The 16,506-nt window shown below is 41.2% G+C and overlaps 1 protein-coding gene and 1 long non-coding RNA gene across 2 annotated transcripts in view; both read left to right on the forward strand.

Moving 5' to 3' along the window:
• The window catches only part of KIF26B (kinesin family member 26B), a 295,107-nt gene that overhangs the window by 25,268 nt on the left and 253,333 nt on the right, over nucleotides 1-16,506 (forward strand). The window lies entirely within an intron of this gene.
• On the forward strand, nucleotides 8,714-10,933 carry LOC126913275 (uncharacterized). The gene is made up of 3 exons (XR_007708151.1): nucleotides 8,714-8,793; nucleotides 9,760-9,925; nucleotides 10,519-10,933. It is a non-coding gene; the product is annotated as an uncharacterized LOC126913275 (long non-coding RNA).

Below are 16,506 nucleotides of genomic sequence, written 5' to 3' on the forward strand. Positions count from 1 at the left end.
TTTAGGTACACACCTAGCTGAATACCTGGTTTCTTTGAGCAGAAAGACCCACTATGTTCAGGACTCCTCCTAGCTAGCAGGGTAAGTTTTCCCAGCTTCGTTCTGTTTTCTTTTTTTTTTTTCTTTTTTTTTGTGTAGCCAACCTTGTGCTTCAAATCTATCTGCTGCACAAATGTACCATATAGAATGCAGCATGAGACATAAGCCTGCTTAAATTCTTCTAACCTTGATGTAAAGAATAATGCTGACTAGAGAAAAACACAATAATTGTTTTTTTGGATAGACTGTAAGGGGCTTTGCCAACTGCAAATAGAGAATTTTCCCTGCCTTTTGAGTGAATAGCAGACTGTCAGTCACCACTGAGTTTCTCTGATGCAGTGGTTCAAAGGCATATGTATTACAATTACTACTTGCTATTACTTAAAGATTATAAGTATGGAGTAATGTTTTCTCATCAACAGGCTACATGAGTGTCATACATGCTGTTTGTTTGGTAGCTGCTGTTGTTTTGTGGCATTAGGAGGACCTGCTGTTGCGGAGACCACATTGCTTTCTGCTGTTACAAGCAGTTACTAATTGCGTTTTGACTATTTCCGTGGAAGGTTTGGGTTGTAACTGCATTTACTTGGTCTAGTGGCAGTTTACCCGTGTTCTGGTCCTGAATGAAAGTGATCAAGTGAGAAGTCTTCAGTAGCAGAACATGTGAGGTAAAGCACAGCACAAGACTGCTTTTGCTTGCCAGGGCTTGACTTATGCTGGAGTGAACGACACTCGCACAGGGCTGTCATCTTGGGCCTACCTTCTTCTGAAATTGTCTTTTTGATCTGGGATAACTGACAAAACTGGTATCTTCTTTCTGATGTGTATTCACATTTCCACCACGTGCATTCTAATCCGTAGCCGTTTCCGAGCTTTCAAGCTCATCAGATTCACTTAATGTTTCTCCTTTGATTTGTTTGCCATTAAGAAATCAGTATTTGACACCTACGCAGCATTCAAAGCTGAAGTTCGCTGGTGTGAGCTACGAGCACTTGCTGTCTGTCAGACACAGTAGGGCATTAATTAAAGGGAAATGATGGACTCCTTAACAATTTTGTTACATTTTCTCGAGGCCAAGCATAATGTTCTCTGGTATGTTGTGTGAGATTGTCACATTCATAATAGGGCAGGTTAGGAGTGCAAAAACCACAGCTCATTTAAATTGTTTACCAAAGTTTGTTGTAGGCGATGTCATGTTCTTTCCTGCTTCATTAGCACTGGTTGAGTTGTCTTTTGCTTTGTTATGCCTTTGCACGCCTCTCAGACTCCATCATGTTGGCCGTTGCACCTCACAGTAAAAGCTAGATATCTGTGGAAAGCAGGTCCTATTATGGCATGCACTGTGTACACAAAAGCGATGACTCTTTGCTCTTAATCGACAGCAGCAACTTTTAAATTAAGAAGAAAGTCTGAGGGTGTACCTCAGCATTTTTTTTTCTCCTGCTTGTGACATGGGAATTCTGAATAATCACATTACATTCGCAGTCATCCACCATAGATAACTTTCTATTCGGATAAGTCAGGATTATGTTTCTAACGCTTTTAAATGCTACATAGTCCCAGAGAAGGGGGGTTAACAAACCCAGGGTATAGGGTCTCCCTAAATTTCCAGAGGAGGCAGCAAGACTTGTAGAACAATTTTAAGACTGAGGCCATGAGATGAAGAAATGCAAGTTTCATGTACCTACCACGTAATAATCTGCAAATACCAATGCCTGAGTTTCACTAAAGGACTGCAAGCAAAGGGCTCATTATACAAGGGCCACGGCAGATTTTAGTACTTATGTTTTCTACAGAAATCTTCAGGTGAAAGGTGTTGAAAAAATTCAATGTGCTGTGGTTAAGCTGTATTATCACTCTAACTTATCGCCACAATTGTAATAGTTTAAAATGGATTCAATGATTAAGTCACCATGAATAATTTGATATGTTAATAAAAAACAAATCTAAGTTGTGAACTGTAAACACAGCTGCTTATTCTGCTTTTATTGCAGAAGCAAATGAGAGGAAAAAAAAAAGCCGTTATGTTGATAAAAACTTTTGCCAAAGTCCCTGAACTTTTGGCGGCTAAGGTATTGGAGGGAAAGAAAACATTTCCTCAAACATCTCCGCTCTTTTTTTTTTTCCTCCTTTGGGCAGCTGTTTTTATGACTGTAGGGAAACTTTACCCTTCAAGGGTTATTCACCACCTGGATCGTTATAACACTATAACCTTTAGGACGCTTCTACCCAGAGGCAAAGGGAGATAACTTTGGTAAATGGTCTATAATTCTAGGTCTTAGGTCTTTCACCTTGCCCTGTGCTCGTTGCTTTCTGTTGTGTGTATGGATGGGGAGAAGCTATTATACTGAGAAATCAAAAGCAGTGAAATGCAGGTTGTTATCCTGCTTTCAGATTACCTCAGGGCGGCAACGCAATGAAACCCTTGTGTTCATATTGTGACCGCCTTTTTCTGGGGATTGTTCTTCAGTAAATAGTCTTTGTATATGGCCATGGCTCTGATCTGCAAGCGCATAAACTGGCAGGCTGGTTCTGTGCCAGCGTGTCTGCAAAGGTCAGTAGTGGTGCCTGAGTGTAAGTGGTTCTCCTGCTGTGAGCGAGTGTGTATCAGCCAGACACGTCGGCAAGCACTTACCTGGAACATCCCTCTCCCATGCTTGAGGTACCTAAGACCTGGAGTGTGCACACTTAGCGCAGCGTGCTCCTCCTGTAGCAGTTCCACAGCTCTTTCTGGCTCCAGGCTCGCTGGAAGGTGTGGGCTCCTTCATGAAGCACTGTGGTTTATATCCACGTATGTATGACAAATGGATACCCTGTGCTCACAGGCAGCATAGCGTCATGGTATCTGTTTTGTGAGTTGGTGTGTCAAGAAGGTAAATGGCATATGTCTGTTGTGTGGTGCTAATGCACGACTCCCCTCTCCTGCTCCTCACCTTCACATGAGCCAGTGCAGGAAATTTCAGCCAAATTTTGTAGCATGTGCTTACGGGAGCATGACTCTCTTCAGTCTTTAAAAAAGCCATGGTACGGTGACCGCAGGAGGAAATCTTTAATTTGTGAATCAGGAGAGTTCATCTAGAGGCAGACACGTGTTGGCCCTTCATTCTCCATGGTCACTGGGGCTAGAGAAAAATGAATGCGGGTTTTAATACTCAGACCTGTTGGCCTCTTCTTTCAAAATGTGGAATTAAGCCTTTTCTGACCGCAGTCAGCACTGTGGCTGAGCTCAACACCTAGTCTGCAGTTCAAACAATGCCTGGCAAAAGTCTTACGGCTTCAAAGTAAGTTTTGTTTGGATGATAATAGAGGAATTTAGTCTGATGGATACAGCTATAAAATAATTTGGAGGAGAGATCGCATGAATTGGGGATGAGTTGCCTTTACCTGTAGTGTTTAAAAGAGTGTTTCAGATGCAACACATCATCTGTGTTGAAAACAGCATTAAGTGCTTTATTGCTGCTATAGTGTGGGAAGCAGTAGAAAGGAATTACACAGACTAGCAGAAGAGAGCTTTGACTTGACTTGCTGTGAATCACTAATCAGGTGTTGAGTACAGGACTAAATATTAACACCTTTGAGGACACTAAACACTTGTGAACTCTGCCTTTAATCTCCATAAAGATACTTGGCATGGAGAAGGAAGAAGCAATTTGTTATCGGGGTTGGCATGCATTTGGAAAGGGTTTGTTGATTTGAGAGGCAGTTCCACATCAGGCCATCAAGCTCAACAGTGAGCTAAATTTCTAGTTCAAGTGCTGGTGTGTCAGTAATACTGAACAAATGCCGGATGCTTTCTGGATGTCTGATGAAGGGAGCAGGTAATCAGATTGTATGTGTACCTCACTTCCAACCTTTCCTGAACTAGCAGAGCTGCCACCCAGTGGGATGGGGGAGAGAATTGAAGGGCAAAAGTGAGGAAAAAGCCCTTGTGGGTTGAGATAAAGACAGTTTATTAAATGAAGGGAAAAAACAGAGAGAGAAAATGGCAAAGAAAACCCACAACAAATGTAAGCAGTGCAAAAGCAGTCACTTGCCACCAGCAGACTGATGCCCAGCCAGTCCTTGAGCAGCTGTAACGCAGGACAGCTTCCCCTGCAGTTTTATTGCTGAGCATGACGTTGTACTGTAGGGGACATCCCTCTGCTTGGCACATGTCAGCCGTCCCCTCCCAGCCTCTTGTCCACCCCAAGCCTGCTCACTGGGGCAGCAGTGTGAGAAACAGAGGGCCTTGGTGCTGTCGGGCAATAGCTAGGACATAGGCGCGTTGTCAACGCTTTTTTGGTCAGCCATTTAAAATGCAGCTCTATGTGGGCTCCTGTGAAGAAAATTTTCTTAATCCCAGCCATGCCCAGTACACCCTCCCTGTTAACTGGGTGAATGTTGGATTTCAGAGTGCAGTAACCTGATGGTTTAGCTGAGGTCTATTTTGGGAATAAAGAAAAAACTCAACAGTCAAGATTGGCAGGCTGTTTAAAGCAGTATGCTTCTAAGAACCTCCTTCTTTTCTTTTTGTATAACTGTTTTTTTCTTTAAATTAGCAAAACAGAGAGGAAATCACGTACCAAATGCCCAAACAGATGTAGGAGACTGAGAGAAAAGAATGCAAGGCTCTGTATGTTTTTTTGTTTGTTCAACAGTTTTCTGTGGTGTGTTTTATTTGGGGTTGATTGTGGCTACAGGCTGTAGATATCTGTTTCTTACAGAATGTAAAGGCAATAAGCATGAATCTCATCTCTCTTTCTCCTCTCCCCTTTCAAATATTAAATGACTTACCCCTTACTTCTGCCTTATTTTATCTTGTAATTCAGGTAGCTCCCATCACATTTCTAATTCTCACTGCTGAATGTTAATTGAAAGACTTGGTAGAGACAGGTGTCTTGGTCTGTCTGTTCAGGTACTACTACTTGTGGGATAAAAATGCATATGAACACTTAAATTTAGAGGCACAATTTTATTTTTATCACCAAAAATATATCAGCAAGTATAAGTGAAAAAACAAGGCCAAAGTTCACATTCAGTTAATCTACTTATCCCAAGCTGCTTAAAGTGTCTATTTTGAATGAAGTTGTGGACCCACTCTCATCTGAGCCCTAAGTTTGAAAAATGTCTGAATAACAAAGCTGTAATTGCCATTCCCCCTGGTAACTGAGAACTAGCTGCAATTGCAGGGAAAATACTGAGTGTGCCTGTGGGCTTTCTCAACATGCAAAATAACCCTAAACTATATCCTGCCTTTAAAAACATCAAATACTATTACTGGAGAGCCTATATTGTTTAGAATAAGCAAGAGGGCGTAGGAAAGGAAGAAAAGGGTCAAATTGCCTACAGCAAGTCTTGTGCTTGAGGTAGTGATGGACTGGCAGGTTGTCAAAACACAGACAGACGCTTCTGTAATGTATGAACAACATGGCATCAGAATGAATGAGCAGTGTTCTGCTTTTCCAGCCTCCTTCCACCCCCGCTGCGTTATTAGCTGCATTGCATAATTTCTGTGTGTGAAACATTTTATAGAGTCAGTATGGTGCTTGTCAAACTACCTGTCATTATCCCCCTTGTAAGGCAGTTATTCTGTCTGCTCCTGCTTTGGTCTGCTCTCTTCCCTATGGGAAGTACAGCACAGCTGACCTGGATTTCAGTCTCAGCTGCTGCCTAAAATCATCCCTTCGGAAATGCATCTATTGACTTTCGATGGGAGCATCATTTGTAGTGAGTGCTGGGGGTAGGTCTATCAATAAACCAAGACCTGGGTGCTCTTGGACCAACGAGAGAACGCTGCTCATGTTTTTGTCTTTACTTGAATGATTCTGTTAACTTTGAGTTAATTGACTGAGGACAGGAGAGATGAATCCAAGGACAAATGTTCATCATGGATGAATTTTTGTGAGACAAAATCTGGTCATGTAAATGAGCAAATGACAGTTGACCAAAAACTCACATTCTTTCATATGTGAGGTTGTATCTGTGTGGAAGTCTGGGAGGTTTACTGCTGATGAAAAAGCTGGACACGGAAGTTGAGATTTCAGACAATGTTTACTGACTGTTCTAGGACCTCACTTACAAACTTGAGGGTTTTAACATTCAAGTACAAGTATGTTCTATGCATCTATTTGTCTATAAATTATACTTTCTTAAAAGCAAAATATTTTGACTTTCTCCTGGAAGTAAAATGCAGCTGTTTAATTCGGTGACCTGAAGTTTCAGTTCTGAGCTGTGTCAGAATAAGAATACAGCAAATAGACAAAAAAAGGAAAAAAGAAAAAGGTAGGCAAAACTGGGTTCCAAGTTCATCAAATCTGCCAAGCCTCATCACCTACACAGTTTTACTCTACCAGGTTTCATGTGGCCTCCTGAAATGTAGCAGGCACTCAGAAGTGGCTCTGCCAATGCTGCGAGCAAGCCTGTGTACATGCACCCTTGTACGTGCAGGAGGTGAAGGAATAGCTGGCTGCTCTCCTTTGAGTTTGTGCTGATTTCTGCTGCCCAGATGGGCATAACTCCCTACAGAAAGGGTTGGAAGTGTTTCAGCTGAGGAGATTCTAACATTGCAGGGTATTAAAATGAGAGACGTAATTGGGCTGCCACTAATCCTATGCCTGTAAGGCAAACGCATGACAGCAATGGACAAAGAGGAGGTAGGATGTGAGGGTGTGTGTAATATGGTCAAGGGGACGAAAAGGCTGTGGGAGTCTTCAGGGAGGCTTAAGGGAGTGGTGGGGCTACGCCCCGGGTTGCCTGAAAGCGTGGAGTGAAGCACAGAGCCAGGATACCTGTGGGAAAAGCATCGGGTTTGGATGCAGGGTACGAGGAGAGATGGGACATCCAGCAGCTGTAGGGAATTTTCAGCAGCAGGCTTGGTCTGCTGGCTTCTGCCCAGACTGCTGTGTCCCAGACTAAACTGTGGCTCTGTGGGCTGCAGGTGGGAACAGACAAGCACTGCTCATGGCATAGTCTCCATAGTAATCAGGAAAACCATGTTTAATCTTGTTGGATAACTTCTCTGCTCTCTGTGGGGTTGTAGTAAAGGTGAAATAAACTTGGTTGCAAGAGAGCTGGCTGCTCATGAACTGAAGCCCTGTCCATGCCGTTATGGGGACTGAGCAGCTGGGGTGAGTTATTCCCTCGTGCTGCTCCAGAGCTAGTGTTTTGCTTGCCTATTGCAGAGCAGTTTGCCAAGGTAATTCACAAATGTGTGTGCAGTGCTCAGTATTATGAACCAAAACAGAAGATTTAAGTTTGATGCCCTTTGAGATTAAGACCCAGTTACAGTAAACGTCTGATGTGAAAATGAGACCTGGAAGATGCTCTTCTAGGCCTGCTAAGATCAGGTTATGGAAATGCCCCATCACTCTGTTCATATGAAATGCTGTCTTTGGCCTTCCAGTGAAGGTTTACTGGCTTTCTCTAGCAGTAAGTCATCTCCAGACTAACATTTCCTTTTGCTAGTGCGATGTGTTTCTGTGTCAGTGTGGTACAGTTCCAGTCCTCTCTTACAGACAGGATGATTTTCTTGGCAATCTATGATACAATTATATGTTGAAGCATGCAGTGAGGGACTGTCTTTGGCCAGTGATAAAATGACAATGATTGCACATAATTGCTGAAAACAATTTTGAATTTTATTAATGAGATACTCCAAACAACATCTTGTAGACTATTGTCTCGGTTAACAGCCAATTCGTAAGAGTTAAGTGTTGTGTAATTTGCATTTATTTCCCCTCTTTATATTGAAATGACACTTGCTGTCCATAATTACCCACCCTCCAGATACAAGTAGTTGCTTTTTAGTTGCTGTTTTCCTTAAAAGAAGTGGAAATAAACATACAATTTAGAGTTGTATTGATTAGTCTAATCCAGGATATAAGTAGGGTTTTTGCTGGGCATCTGTTTCCCTACATTTTGGGAACAGTAGCTACAGAATTGGTACAGGCAGTGCTACTCGGCGATGATGAAATCATCTCAGCTGAGTGTGCTCCTGCCAGCTGGCCCTGCTTTGGGAAGGAGGTTGGGTCAGGGGTCTCCTGGGGTCCCTTCCAGCCTGGGGGATCCTGTGACCCTGTTTTGTGATCAGTGCCTGCTCCCCGCCCTGTGTTCCAGGTTCCAGTGATGCTGAATCCAATCTGAGGAAGCGGGACTGTTCTGCCAGTTTACACATAATGCTTCCTTTTTTTCTTTAGGAAGGTTATTTTAGGTTGAAGTTCTAGTAGTCATGCGGGATTATAAAGGTAGGAAAAGCAATTCTCGTCCAGCAGATCAATAGAGAAAGCTTTTATGTGCATCAGCTCTTCCAGCCAATGTTCCAGAATATTATAGGTGTGAGGAAATATAGTCTGTTTCAGAAAAATGGAAGGAAAATACACATTTTCACTCACTTTCGGCTTTGATCACCAGCACTCTGTTTTATGATAGCGAAAACACTGAGGCAAACGTACTTTTTCATTCTTCTCACCCCCTAGTAGTTAGAGATGCTGTAGAAATGCATACGGTTGAGAGATTTCTGGTTTGTTGTCCTCCTCCCTATTCGATTGTTTATCTACTTTGAGAGGTATTACTACCAGTTTCCTGTAGGTGGTGTTAAGTGTTGTATAATATGATTTATCTGACTGCAGGGAAGGATGGAGAGAAATTGCAATTGGCTAATTTTTCTGCTGTGAAGTCCTGATGTTGACAGATATCTATCCAGTGCTAAGGGAACTCCATCCACAGTCTTGATATTACTGTCTACAGGAAGGAGGCTGCCACACGTTTCATACACAGGTTTGTCTCACTTGCTGAGCCTTCTTCAGACTTCTGTGCCTCTTGGTAACTGAAATTCTGTATACTTCTTGAAATAATGTGCCTAAATAATACCATAAGAAGTAGTTGGTGGAATAATTCAACTATTTGCTTAATCAAATAAGTGATGGTATTCAAATAATTTTTCATCAGAAATGCTGTGATCCTCTGATTCCCCAGCCTCTGCAGGAGGAGCTGATATCTTACTGTGGAATTCATAAGCTGGGTAGTATAGGCTGAGGAGAAAGAAACAGAGCGTCTTTCTCACTTTCTTCAATGAGGTGTAAATAGGATGTGTCACTGCAGTTCTGGTAAACAGATATGCAGTCTGTTGAATTTCTTGCTTATCTGATGAATTACAGGAGTGTTTCCACAGATGCTACCCAGCACAGTTTAATCTGGAGGGTACATCTCTTCCCCTTTTTTCCCCACTCTCCATTTACTGCTGCTAGCTTTGCCTTAGTGCTGACTTGCTCAAGAGGACCAGAAATATGGGATTCAGAAATGCATTGCTTGAAATGAAAGCATTCCACATAGCTGTTAAATCTTTGAAGCTGATGATAAAATATTTACTGCGACTTTTTTTTTTCATTTTATTTTTTTTCCTGTAAATTTATGAATTAATTTCTGAGGGCTGAGAGGAACCTCATGAAGTTCAATAGGGAGAAGTGCAACGTCTTGCACAGGGGAGGAACAACCCCAGGCACCAGTACTTGCTGGGGGCTAGCCAGCTGGAAAATAGCTTTGCAGAAAAGGTTCTGGGGGTTCTGGTGGACACCAAGTTGACCGTGAGACAACAAGGTGCCCTTGCAGAAATCCCTGAAGGGAGGCTGTTAAGAAGACCAAGCCAGGCTCAGGCTCTTTTCTGTGGTGCCAAGTAATAGGATAAGAGGCAGTGGGCGCAAACTGGAACACAGGAGCATCCCAGAACACTTTTTCGCTGTGCAGGTGATGGAGCAGAGGCACAAGTTGATCAGAGATGCTGCAGAGCCTCCCTCCTTGGAGATCTTCAAAAGCCTCCCAGACATGGTCCTGGGCAGCCACCTCCAGAGGTCCCTTCCCACTTCAGCCCTTCCATGGTTCTGTGAATTCTTGCTTGTGATTTCTCCCAACAGTGAGTTTAACAGCTCTTGGCCATTCCCCTCTGCTTTGAACAGGATTTCAAGAACAAGTAAATCTTGAATGATTAAAATCATAGCTCTTGTAGTGGGCTGAATTGGTGGGAAGAAAACTGAAGCACAAGAAGCTTGAAAATCTGACAATTGGGATCATTTGATCAAACTTTGAACTTACTGATTTAATCATAGTTTTATTTGGCTTTTCTAGAAGGTTGCAGTAATCATAGAAATGAAGGATTTCTTTCAACTTTGCAAATAACACTGGAAACACGTTAGTTTGTTGGGTCAACTTTGAAGAAATGGTGCTATTAAACAGGTGTATAGTCAAACAGACCTGCAAATAGTAATCACTGGGTGAGAAATTACGGTCTCTTTCAGGCACAGGGAATATCTAATTAATCCCTGAAGCTATGGGTGGGCTAGAACACACCTGCTGTGATGTCTGGAAGATGAGACCTCAGGTGGCAAGGGGCAGGAGAGCAGAGGGATTAACTCCCTATTTAAAAACAAAGCAAACCCCAAATACAAACCGTAGTATTTCTTTTTCTCCAAACTTATTGTAGAACTGTCATTTTTATTTTCTGTGTAGGTCTGCCTCTGACACTTTGGAGTACTTTCAAAATTTGTGACGGGAGGATCACACCCGGATGACTCATTCACAGAAGGAGTATCTGTCCATAAGGCCCCTTAAATATTTTTGTTAACAGACATCGAAGGCTATACATAGTAAGCGCACAGTTAGTGGTACTTGCAGGAGGAAATGGTAGTCTTGTGCAGACGTATCTCTGCTCTGATCTTCCTGTGAAGAGTGGGTTGGAGCCTTTCAGTCTGTATCCATGCGTGTATGCTTTTTTTATTTGAATTTTTTAGAATCTTTATTATGTGTAATCTCAGGAGATTTGCAGATACCAAAAAGGCTTGTGTCAAATAAATCAACTAGCATGTAAAACATGAGTATATACCTTCTCATAGAAAATTTTAATTTTTCCTCTTTCAAGAATAACATTTTTAGTCATCTAGTGTAACATCTCCTTGTCAAAGTTGAGGAATATTTCATTATTAAAGATAAACACCTTTTTACTTGCAAAATGGTTTCAGCTGTGCTGTGGTTGGATGTGAATGTGAGACAAACCAGAAATAAAGTGGAACTTAATTCCTTTTGGACAGTTATGCACTGCTAATTCTGCAGTACACGCCTTACTATTTTTGTGTGTGCATGTCGGATGTTTAAAACAGTTCCTTGGGTGCTTGGATTTGTAAGTTAAGCTGAAGCAGGAGAGTGAGTATGGGATTCAGGGGAATATATTGTCCTTAGTCTTTGTACCGTCTCATATGCACTTCCAAAAAGCAAGGTTTTCTCCCAGATAATCCTGTTGTTTTGTATTTTGTTAGGGAGAATGATTGATAGCTTGTTTACAAATACTAGTGTGCTGATTATTACTATTTTAATTTTGCAATAATTATATGCTCTGTAAATTTTAAGAGGGCTGGCACTGCATAGGAGGTACGACATCTGAAACCAAATGAACAGCACTGGATAGAAGCCCTGTTGAAGTTGGTTGTTCCAAAGATGGACTGGTCCCAAGAACCGAAGAAGTTGTAGGATAAGTGATAAGACTTCTACTGTGCCTTCTGGTTTGCAGCTTCTGATTAATGTATCTGAACAGTATAAAGTAATGGAGTTCAACTTCAGAAGCTTTAGTCACTTTTTTTGCTATATATTCTACATTTTCCTTACTCTATAGATTAAAGTATTGAGTTTAGTATGTGTGTGTTTGTTCCCCCTCCTGCCCAAAACTTCAGGTTCTGTGAAAGCTTGGTATTAGTATCATGAGTGCTAATTATTAGTATTACTAATAATTACTAATTATTAGTATTATTTTATTCCACTAAATCTGTGATGGAATAGGCAGGTTGCAAATTATTTCTCCCTTTAGAACAAGTGTTACATGTTTGTCTTAGAGCCATGATGTTGCATACAGAGAGCATTTATCTCCCTTCTTCCTCTGCTTGATTTGCTGCCCCAAGGGAAAGCAGGACCTTGAAAAACAAGATTTGATTACATGAGTGAAGGAGAAACCGACCTTCAGATGCTGTACCTTCTGTAATTGGGGGGAGGGAGCTTAATGGTTTAAGCATATACTTGGTTGGAGAGAGATGTGCAAATCTTGCTTAGGGAGGCAAAACTCTTGCGTTCAATTACTGTCTTACCTGAGAGGAGCTTAATATTTTTGTCCCTGCTGTTTCATTTCAGGAATGGTAACTGATGTGGCAGGCAGTAATAGGAAGGAAACCTTTACAAAACCTTCCCAGAAGCTGACATTTCACGCTGAGCTCTTTTGTCTGGTAGCAGCTGGCTTGGCAGTTTGCAATCTTGAGCTCCAGGTGTTGGAGCAACCTTTTTTCCAAAATCTGTCCTATTATTCTACCTCCTCTCCTGTAGCTGTATGATCAGCGATGTGTTTTGTGAGGTACAAGAATGCTTACGGTTGCTGCCCATGCCTGAGAAATGAGATGTTTCCGGGTCCCTAACTATTATCTAGACATAGCCGACACTTCAAATGAAGCTTTGACGTCAACATCAAGTGGTCATTGGTGTCTGTGAGCTAATCCTCTGTGCCTAAGGTCAGCACTGTTTATGTGAAAATAAGCACAGGAAAGATGTTTTTTTAAAGCATTCTTTTATGCGCCTTCAGAGTTGTTTTGATGCCAGTTTCAGGCACTTTATGACACTTCATGTCTGGATGTCTCTGGGGTCTTGTGAAGCCGTGAGGGTTTCAAGTGTGATGGAGCGACTTCTGTCCGAGTGTTTCTGTTCAGGCAGATAGCAGCGCTCTTAATATATGTGCTTGGGCCTAGGCAGTTAATCTATTTGTCAATACAAGGATCAGCTATTATTAACTTTCTGAAACTTACATACTCAGGCTTTTGTAATAAACTGTGACTCAGTACTTAAGTCAGGTTCTTGTTACCGTTGCCTGACAGGAGGACTTCCAGGCTTGAGACACAGCCTGCAGAGCCTACTGAACATTGTGCTTCTCAGAGAGCACCTTGGAAGAAAAACAGCACCAAACCACCAGGACGAGAAAGTGCTGGAGAGCCTTAGTCTCCTTCCTTTCTGAATGCTGCAAGGCTGCTGCTTAAGCACTTGTACTCCTTCCTGAATTTGAGGGTTTTCTTTTCCATTTACTGGATTAATTGCTGTTACTTGGAGAAACAATGGAATGTCTTTATTTGGAAATGGAGAAGTGGTCTTGTATGTTAGTCCTGTCCTGTAAGGCTCCTGTAATGCTTCTCCTGGACCGATAAATGCCACAAAAGCTGCCAATATGCTTGGTCTTTCATCAAGACACCGCTGAAAATGGTCTGGTACTGGACCCTGGAGCACCTTGTACTTGCAGTGCCATGCTTCACGTTTTCTCAGCTTGACAGTGAATTACTGAGAACTATTGATCAAGAATGTGTTTTCAGCCAGCGGTGTGCTTCTTTAGTTGTAATTTGATCTAAACCATATTTCCTTAGTTTACGAGAGAGAGATCATGTGGTTTAGCTCCATTACATTAAAGCAGTTAAGTTGCACATCTACTACTTTTCTGCCATCTTTTAAGTCATATATTGACTTGACTTTTTTTTTTGTCTCTGACTATTCTTACTCCCTGCATGATTCTAAGCCAAGTATTTTTATTTAATTTTAGTATTTTTATGGCTATCAAAGCTATACTGACCATACCTTTTCATTGCTTCCTTCCTACTGCTAGTAATTCTGCTTGTCCTTTGGGGGTTCTACCTATCCTGTAAGAATTCATTAAAAACTGCTTTATTCTTTGTGTTCTCAGCAGTTTGCATTAAACCATGCCAGCCTAAATATATTCTGTGTACCTACCTGTATTATTATATGTTTTTTTTTTCTGTTTTACAATCCCTAGTTCTTAATTATGTTTAAAAAAATAGAGAAAAAAACAACACATGAAGACTAAGGCAAAAGTAACAGTCTGTGCTGTGACTTCAGGTATTTCTCCACCTTTTCTGATGGTTAACAGAAAACTTTCCTGTGCTAATGGATTTGTGTATTCTGCACTCTGACTTATTTCTAAATATTAATCTAAATTCCTTATAGTCACTTTAATTTCTCTTGGTAGTTGCAATTCATAGTGTGTCTGTGTCTTAGCCTTTCGGACTTTCATATCCCTGTGCTCGTACTAGCCTCTTTATACTCGCTGTTATCAATGTATCTTTGTTTTCATTTTTTTACCACTCCATTTTGACTTTTAAGATGGTGAAAGAGCTCTTGATGAAGCCTTATTGAGCTCCTGTTGTACATCTTGACTTTCATCCCCAGAAGAACACTTTGCTGTTGGGCCTTTTAATGTTACCCTCCTATAGAAAAGAACTGCTTTTCATTTTCCCTTCTGAGTTGCTTCCTATGGGATCACAAACTCCCTGGCCTCCCTCCCCTTTCTTGCTCATTGTTTCACAAGCACTTCAATCTAAAATGCCTTTTATGCTTAGAGTCTGGCAACTGGAGGCATTTGTGACAAAGGGGGGTTACAAATGTGATCACTAATTTTGGTATAATTGACAAACTAGGGTGACTGGAGGCTGAAGGAAACTTGAGTCCGGAAGGGCTCGTGTTACTCACAATCGGATTAAATATCTAGAAGGGGAGAAACTCCCATGCATCAGGGCACAAACGAACCCCTAAATGAATTGGTATAAGAGATGGATGGACCATTACTGTGATCAGATACAGCTATTTCTGTGCTTTGCTGATAACCTGAGGGATGGCAGATTGGTGTATGGTCTGTCAGAAAGAAGGGAGAAAAGAACTGCTTCTTCCAGTGTCTGTCAATATGTTTGTATTTCTGGATAAGGATTGAATAATCATAATAAACATCAGTGTTGCTACTGGCTGTGATAGGAATTATTTCGTCTGGGTATGTGTGAGCTGTGTGTGGGATTAGGTGCCAGTATCTCTAATGGTGGTGTCCATAGAGGAATTTCTTTCAAAGTTGGTGGAGTGATTTTAAATCTACCCTTGTAACAATTAATTTGGCTTATAAATGAAATACGTACAACTACTTCTCAAAAAAAAAATATACATATATGCAGGGACAGAGGTAGATTCTTTAAAGATAACTAAAATGCTGTAATTCTCATGTCGTGGTCGGTCCATGGAACATTTTAGTCTGTATTAGCCAGCATGATTAGCTTCATGCTTATTGTCCATTCCATGATATTTATGTCACAGATAACTTCAGATGCACAGCTACTTTAAGCACAGAGAAACTGAGCTTCCTGTATTGATGCTGTGTATGTGTTAGTGAGGAATATGGCAAACATGCATGGAGACTAGCCATAATTTCACTCTGAAGTTCATTATTCTGTCAAATTTTTCTGCTTAAAAAGTACTAACAGTCCTTCAGCGGCTTGCTTTTTTTGATACAGCTTAAATCATGTTCCCATAACACCCTTTGTCTCAACACTGTTTTTTTTATATATATATTTTTTTTACTTTTAATTTTTAATCTATCACTTGGTATATAGAGCAAATAACAAGCTTTGGAAACTAGGAAATTGCTTTCCATGGGAGTGCTTGTTTGTTTTGGGATTTCTGTCTGATTTCCTAACCAATTAACAAAATGGTTTTCCTCTGTTTTTAAGAGCATTGCTGTGGAGGAAGGGGCGTTGAAAGCTTCTTAAACATAGTTGTAACTGTGAGGGAGACAGACCACCCGTTTTCAAAATGTGCCAGAGAACAAAAGACGTTCATACTGACAGATCATATGTTCTGTCATTGTAACACCAAACTATTAAGTAAAACTGTCCCTCAAGGCAGAGCATTTCATTTATTTTCCTTTGAGTGAGTAACTTGTTTATTAAGATGAACTAAGTGCCTAAATCCAGATTGTACTGCACGCAAGGAAAATTGATTTATCACAGCTCTTTGGTATTGGATGTTTTATATTTAGAGAAATTATATTTAGTTTTATATTAAGGAGAATATGTTGATAGAAGCAGTGGGATGAAGAATCGACTCCTGCTGTAGAGTATGCAAAGCATTGTTTTTAAACCCTTTCACTCGTGATATTGTGATGGTGACTAACGAGATTCTGACAACAGATACGGAGTGAGCAAGAGGATTGAGGACCACGTGCATACCTGTCTTCATTTGCTCTCTTAAACCAAGTAAGGAAAATACTTGGTATTCTTACACAGGCACTGGATTTTCTTTGGGGGAATGAAGAGAAATGGACATGGTCATGCTGAATTTTTAAGCAGGTTCTGCACATGTATTCTAAGTAGGGGTCATCTGGTCAACACGGACTGTTCCATTAGAAGACATGACATTCCTTTCCTTGGAGTGGTATCAGTTGTGTCCCTGAGAGGACTGAAGAAAGAAAGGGAAAGAGGATGAACTGAACAAAGCAAAGAAAGGAACTCTGCGTAAGGCAGGGAAACGTTTGAGAAGTTACGTGCTTGTGTGTGAATGCAGAGGTGTGGGAGGCAAAAATGTTCTGTGTCTGCATTTGTATCTACGCCTGGGATCTCGATCTGGCAAAAGAAGGGACTGAAGCTC

The sequence above is a fragment of the Cygnus atratus genome, chromosome 3, assembly GCF_013377495.2.
Source record: "Cygnus atratus isolate AKBS03 ecotype Queensland, Australia chromosome 3, CAtr_DNAZoo_HiC_assembly, whole genome shotgun sequence".
NCBI lineage: Eukaryota > Metazoa > Chordata > Aves > Anseriformes > Anatidae > Cygnus > Cygnus atratus.